At 39.9% G+C, this 7778-nt stretch overlaps 1 long non-coding RNA gene across 1 annotated transcript; it reads left to right on the top strand.

Moving 5' to 3' along the window:
- Positions 1-815: 815 nt before the first annotated feature.
- On the top strand, positions 816-7057 carry LOC115921185. The gene is made up of 3 exons (XR_004062795.1): positions 816-863; positions 3359-3397; positions 6897-7057. It is a non-coding gene; the product is annotated as an uncharacterized LOC115921185 (long non-coding RNA).
- The last annotated feature ends 721 nt before the right edge of the window (positions 7058-7778 follow it).

The raw sequence follows: 7778 nt of genomic DNA, 5'->3' as shown, positions 1-7778 counted from the left end.
AATGTAATGTTTGCCCCCCCCCCCCCACCTCCCAATCCCAAAGTGCTTCCAGCGCGCCTGGGTAGGCTAATCTACTCATCTGCTATAAAAGAAGCATATTTGAACCTATTATACCTTAAACCCCATGACCTTTGAACTTCACAGAATGGCAAGGTAACAAATGAAGGTGTGTTCGACGGCAACAGCATTAACATTGCCAAATCTCATTCACATTAAAACATTAAGAGACACAATAACCGTTAATGCTATGAAAAGATGTTTTTATAATTCATCATCATCCCCAAAACAATGGATTCCTCAGAGCCTCAGAGCCCCCAATTTAAAGCGGCTGAAAGCAATTTTTTCTCAAATTTCATCTAAAACTCGCTCTCTACGCTCGCTCGAATTTAAAGTTTTTTTTTTATTAAGGAACGTATTAAAGCGCTTCCATTCTTTCATTATGCAATGTTCATACTTATGAACGACATTCACCCGTTCTACTTTTTCAACCTTGCACAATACACAATAGCTGGTTGTCTATCAATAGATGCTCTGACTTTGGCTTAGTTATGAACAGGGAATTCACCCATCTTCTCTTCTCGTCGTCACATGCTCCGATGGTTAACAACCATAGAATAGTTCTTCCAAACTATGGACGAGACTGGTGACGATGCACATTATGAGAAGAGTGTCGTTAATTGATATATACGAGTTCAGTCTCACAGCTTAGAAACGATTAACATGTTTAAACGCCAAGTATGTGAAAGTCTTTGAAATCATGATAATAGATTTAATTGTATGAATAGGGACAATGGAGCGATCAACATACTGCTGGACCCCCGAATTCGCGCGTTTTCTTCAGTTCCCTTTTCGCTTCGTATTTGGTAAGTACATATATTATTATCTTCTCTACTTTTTCTAGTAGCATAATATTATGCACGTGTGTATGCTATCACAGTACTGGTGTTATGTAGGAGAGATATATTATTAATCGAGAACTTATTTTATCATAAAATACTGTCAGGTTGTTGCAAGGTTGCTGGTATGAAGACGAACTTTTATTTTAACATTATGCATGTATGTTTGTATTTGATCAAAATATGATCTTGTAATGATGTTCTCTATTGTGATATATTATGTTAACAAAACTGCTTATCGCCATATTGCCAATATGCTTGTGTATGAACTTTGATTTAGATTATTTCAACCAAGACTCTTAAGAATGTCATTACGAGATAATGAGACATATCCTCTACGTCTACGTCTACGTCTATGCTGGTACTCGTCAAAAGCCTTTTCAGCAACTAAACGAGGATATTGTGGTGTGGTGTCTCTCATAGTGGTCATGATTGATTAGTGCATAGTGCGTATATACAAGTTGTGCGAGTAAAAACAGATCCTCCTATGATTTAGGCGCTGATGGCTCCCTTGAACTTCTCCACAGAGGGCAGTTCAATGAAGTTGGTAGGGAGCTCATCCCAGTCCCGGAGTGTTCTTGGGAAGAAACTTTGCCTGTAGCAATAATAATAATCATCAAGTTGTTTATCTGTCTCTCAATGAATGATTATGCGTGATTGGAGATGTCCGTGTGCATGCAACGATACGTAATGATTTGTCACGTAATCTTCGGAATGTGAATGTGTAACTCCTTATTGATTATTTTTAAAGCTCTGATAGAAGCAAGACGACTAAAAGCTTATCATGCTCTTGTTTCTTTCATTGTGATAATTACGATTGATTCAGCGGACAATGTAAACATTTAATTTTATACGAGGTCCTTTTGTAATTGAATGCATATCTCTTTCATGGAAGTAACTTGGAAACAGAGAACTAGATACATTATTTGGTCGCATTATTTATTCAAACAAATCACCGACATATTATGTTAATTTAATTCGTGTAAATATATGTATATGAATTCAATTATTATTATCCATAAGAAACAAGGATCTCCATGCAAAAAATAGTGAATATATGTAAATATTATAACTTGACTGATAAATAGGATGAAGATTTTCGTTTTCTTTACAGTAAACATATTACATATTGACCACCAGGCGCGGGATTTTTTCAAGGGGGGGGGGGGGGGGATTTAACATTTTTAATCGGGCCGAAAATTTCGCAACGACTCAGCCAGCCGCTGAATAAGCGGGGGGGGGGGGGGTAAGAGGATACTTTTTTAGGTCAGCAATTGGTATAATTTTTTTTTTTTTAAATTAAATAAAAAACAAAAATGCAAGGGTTTTCCTCCAAAATACACACATAACAAATACCAAGGGGGGGGGGGGGTGGGGTTCAACCCCCCACCCCCCCCCCCCTGCGTACGCGCCTGTTGACCACACCTAGACTATTCTTCTTCACAACTAAAACGTAATAGTAACGTAAACCGGTCATGTGCAGTTAAATCGTCAAATACGTGGATATCGGTCCAAAGTGGAATAGAAGTTGTAAAATAATGCTATGATTGTAATGGTCTATCATATTATATTACAGACTTGCTTTTGTACTTTTTATAATTTCGATGTATACAAATACTCATAATGGATAACCTGATTTTTAGATAGTGAACTTTTACTTCCCAATTGCTCAATAAACACTACTTGAACCAATTTTCATGGATATTTTAGTTCTACAAAGATGAGGGGCATGATATCAATAATATTGTAAAAAACAATATTGTAACTTTTATTTTTTTAGCCAATCATGGTGTATTTATGGGCAAATCAAGTTTTCATTTTCTTAAGTTGTTTTGAAAGTTATGAAAGAATATAGTTATTTATTTGTATATTCAAATTTGTTTTCCCTTTGAATATAACCACGATATTGTTCCTTTTCTTTTCTTTTTTTATGAAAGTTCTCTTAATTTGTTTCAAGTTTCAAGGTTAATTAAGGAAAAAACAACTGTAATGATTCGTTAAGGATATATATACAATTAAATTCTAAACAACATGTATATATGGTTTCTAAAGCAAACCGTTTAGGAGATACCGTAGTAGGTTAAAATTTAGAAGGAAAGGAATTCTATTTATCGACCCCATCAGCTTTTCCATCATTGTGCTATAATACATTGACTATCCGATACCGAAGTTTTTTTTGAAAACCTGGTTAGTGAACTAACAGGAATATTGTGAAATAAATGGTTCTGCCGTAATACGTAGAAGCATTCTCAAAGAATATTAAAACCTATCTGTTCAATTAGGACTACAATCAACTGTAATCTTCCCTTTGTTATGCCCTATCCTTAATCATGTTGTACCTTTGAGTTAGCGCGTTTATGTGGTTTCATCATTTGCACTATAGAGCGTCTATAATGTAAGTGATAGGCCTATGAATGAATTTTTATTTGATCATTTATTACTCTCTCTTTCATTTGTTTCAGCCATCGCCATATCAGACTTTTTTCGTACACATTACTTCGGTATGTATCTTCAATTTGTATAGTATTTCTTTTTAGACAATGTTTACGTACGATTCAGAATGGGAATACTTTTTAGAACCCTTGAATGTTGGATATAACATGCTACCTAATGCTAGGAGTCCACTGGGCCGGCGCCAGTTGGTGCCAGTTCGCGCCAAAGATTATGTGATTGGCGCGTAGTGGCTCGCTGTGGCGCCGAATTAATGTCCGCTCGGCATGTGTCGCCAAGTGGAATAAACTGGGTGCCATATGGCGTGCGCCAAATGCCACCCGGCTTGCTCCAAAATGTTGCGCCAGTTCGCGCCAGTTTGCGCCATTACACGGCCATTTGATTCCAAAATTCACCCTGTTGGCGCCATTCGCGCCAATAGACGGCTACTTTGCGCCAATTGTGATTAGTTTGTGCCAAAGGTCGCCAAATTGGCTTGAAATTGCCGCCGCTTGGCGCTACTTGCCGACTAAATAAATACCGGCCATTGGCTACCTGGTTCAGACCCTCCTCAGCTGCTGTATGAACAACATCTCTACTAAATATTTACAATTTTGATATGTCTGAGGCTTTTGATAATGTTGGAGTGATGATGCTGCTCCATCAGAAGATGATGAGAGATGCTGAGGTGGCCACTGCCTATCAACTTATGCTGGCCAATCCTAAAGAAGAAGAGCCTCCTAAGAAGAAAAGGAAGCACAACTGGTGGTTTAGACCCATGCTCCACCCACAGTTGAGGGCCGAACGTGGACAGTATCACACTTTGATGGAAGAGCTGAGTGAGAATGACAGGAGGAAGTTCAAGAACTACACCAGGGTGTCCCCAGAGATGTTTGATGACCTGTTGGTCAGGCTTACAACCCACTTGCAGAAGAAGGACACCCACATCAGGAAGGCCATTCCCCTGGTCTCAAGTTGTCCGTCTTCCTGCGCCATCTCGCCACTGGGGCCACCTATGCCGAGCTGTCTTACAACTTCCGAGTGGGCAAGAAAACCATCCAGAAGTTTGTCCCTGATGTAGCCAGAGCGGTAGTGGATGAGTATGCTGCAGAAGTCATCTCCCTCCCCACAACCAATGAAGGCTGCCTTGAGGTTGCAGGTGATTTTGAAGCCAGATGGAATCTTCCTCACTGTCTGGGAGCCTATGATGGAAAGCACATCCGTCTCTAGAAGCCCAAAAATCAGGCAGCCTTTACTTCAACTACAAGCAGTTCTTCTCGGTCGTCCTGATGGCTCTGGTAGATTCAAAGTACCAGTTCCTGTGGATCGATGTAGGTGGGGTTGGCCATCAGTCTGATGCCCAGATCTACAACAACAGTGAACTGAAGGAGTGCATTGAAGCTGGCACTTTAGGCATCCCAGATCCAGCTCCTCTTCCCCAAGATGATAAAGAGCACCCTATGCCGTACTTCTTCGTGGGAGACGATGCCTTCGCCATGAGGACGTACATGATGAAGCACTATGGCCTTTGTAACATGGACAAACAGCAGAAGATCTTCAACTACAGGCTGTCCAGGGCAAGGCGTGTGGTTGAAAATGCCTTTGGTATTCTGGCTCTGCGGTTCCAGTGCTTCCTTGGCCAGATGAGACAGGAACCAGACACAGTCCGCCTGCTCATTGAAGCTGCCGTCATGCAGCACAACCTCATCAGGAAGCACTATCAGGCACTGGACGTCCGCATGTTGGACCAGGAGGATGCCCAGCACAACCTCATCCCTAGAGCTTGGAGAACTGCCGCCATCACTGTGAGAAAGTCCTGCGATGCCGCCCTGCTGTTATAGGCGGCAAGTGGCGCCGAATGGCGGGCAATCAGGTGGCATTTGGCGCGAAGTAGTCACCAATCGGGTGCCGTTTGGCTCGCGTAGTGGCGCAAACAAGGTGCCCCTCGGCGCCAAGTGGCGCCATGTGGCGCGAAATCTCATTGGCGCAACTTGGCGCGCGCCATTACATTCCAGTGGATTCCAATAGGCGGATTGTTTGCGCCAAAGGGCGATATGTTCGCGCCATTTGGTGCCACTTGGCGGACACTTGGCGCTGATTGCTCGATGCAAGTGGCGCGACGAAAATTTCAAACATTTTGAAATTTTCTTGCCGCCACATTCCAATTTGGTGCCGTTACGGGCCACCACGAGCCAGTTGGGAGGCAGTTTGAGCCACTACACGCCACTAGGCACCTTATTGGCGACACTAGGCGCCACAGTAAATTGCATTGGCGCAAACTTTCGCAAACTGGCGCCAACTGGCGCCGGCCCAGTGGACTCCTAGCATAAGGCCCTCTGACAACTGTTTTGTTGTATTCCAGTATTCCTTTTAAATTCTGAGTGAGGCTATGAATTTGAAAATCTGTGAAATCAGTTGAAAATAACAAAAATTATAGTTCGTGAGTAACATTGTATTCTCCCACAGTCGAAGCAAGGAGTAATATCTTTAAAGAATCGGTTAACTATTATTTTGTCATGTATGTATATAAACACTGTAAAATCAGGCTCACAATCAGCCCGGCAAAATAGACCACTTTTCAGGGAGCCCATGTGCATTATTAAACAAACAACTAATGACATATAATTGACAAAACAAATGAAAATTATCGAGAAAACTATGAGACTTACCATTTGAACCCAGCCCCCCCCCCCCCCCCCAGTGAACAAAAAATAGATAGAGCTGATTAAGTTAACAAAGACGTGAACAAGGTTGTCTATTCATCGGTTAATATCACAATGTAATGGATTGAAATGTCTAAAACTACTCTTATACTTAAAAAGGTCACATTATTTTTTATTCAAGATAAATGTTTACAGTCATAATTGCGAAGAGAATATTTACTTGTCTTAGTAGAAAATTTAGAACAAATTAGTAATGGGAGGCATCCATGCAACATAAAAAATAAATAAAACAGTAATATACCTACGTTCAACTCGTAATAAATTGCAAAGTGCTCGATTTTGTGGAACACACATCACATGAACTAAATTTGCTCATGCATTAACCACACAACAGAACCGTAATCAAGATGAGGTTGGAAAAGTGAAGGCTTTATATTATAAAGCCTTGCAGCGAAAATTAATTCACATTTCTTAGGATTCGACAAGAATTCATTGCGCGTCATCCGCTTAGAAATCCGTTTTAAATCTCCATAGAGACGTAAACATACTCAATTGTATTAAAATCAGTATTACAGTGGAATGGTACTAAACTGTATAGCATTTGAGATATCATTTATACAAAATGATAAATAGTAAATAGCAAGGGACCCATTGTACTTCTCCTGCAAGTGACTGTAATCTAACAAACTATTACCGTTGACTGAAAAATATGATATCCTCAGACGGAGTTAGATACACATGAAAAAAGCGTAAACTTGAATCATCAAAACCAACATGAACAAATTAGTTTCTTTAGAATAATAGAATGAGAGACCACATCGAACATAATCATCAACCTTATTTGAGGTCTATACTTTATTTATGTATTAATAATGTGTTGTTAATGTTTCTTCATCCCCTTCTCCAGATCATCATGCCACGAGTGATGCCAGCTGCATTAAGATGTCTGTGCAACACACAGAAGGGGCACCGATGCAAAAGGAAGACAAGGCACCCAACAAGAATATGCCACCAACATCGGAGAAACTTCGCCGACGATGCCGCGTAAGTTTTAGAACAGTTTTTATCTATCTTTTTTTAAAGTACAGTAGTGAAAGTTTTAATCAAAGGATTGGAAATGTTTATAAACATTTGAATAGACCAAGAGCATCATTAAGTTTGGAAAGGTGACATAATTATACCCCCAATTGTTCTCAAAAGCGTTTTCGAGAGACATTTTCTTATTGTTTGTCCCATCCTTTTGTTTTAATCAGAACACTGATTTTCTTATTGTTTTTACTAAACACGCATAATTATAGATTTTGCAAGCATTGAAATGCCCTTTAAACATGAAAACAATTATCCCGTTCTGTTGAAGGTCCCGCCAAAATGTGAGACTCTGCTGACTTTCTTGAGCAGATCAGGTATCATATTTTTAAAGGAAGAAAACCGATGATAGGAGTGCAGCTCTACATATGTTTTGTAATGGGAATACTACACTGTCGCTCATCTAGTTGGAATATTTTTTTTTACCTCAATTTATGGAATTATTTTGACAATGAATCATTCCTAATAGATCTAGATACACATTCTCAGATTTTATTGACTAATAATTTGTGTTTATTTTGCGTGAATGCTAAAGCATGTGTATGCTACTATGCTTATCAACTAGGGGACCTACGCCCTTAAGTCATAAATGACAGTAATGAGGATTAATGCCCCACAAAAGGGCACTAATATGGCACATCGACACGGATTTGATCCTGGGGCCTCACAGTTACAATGCCATTGCTTTGCCACTGAACCACGA

The sequence above is a fragment of the Strongylocentrotus purpuratus genome, unplaced genomic scaffold (genome assembly GCF_000002235.5).
Source record: "Strongylocentrotus purpuratus isolate Spur 01 unplaced genomic scaffold, Spur_5.0 spur5_scaffold_1, whole genome shotgun sequence".
NCBI lineage: Eukaryota > Metazoa > Echinodermata > Echinoidea > Camarodonta > Strongylocentrotidae > Strongylocentrotus > Strongylocentrotus purpuratus.
Note: the sequence above shows the minus strand (reverse complement) of the source record. Positions and strands in the feature narration are given on the sequence as shown.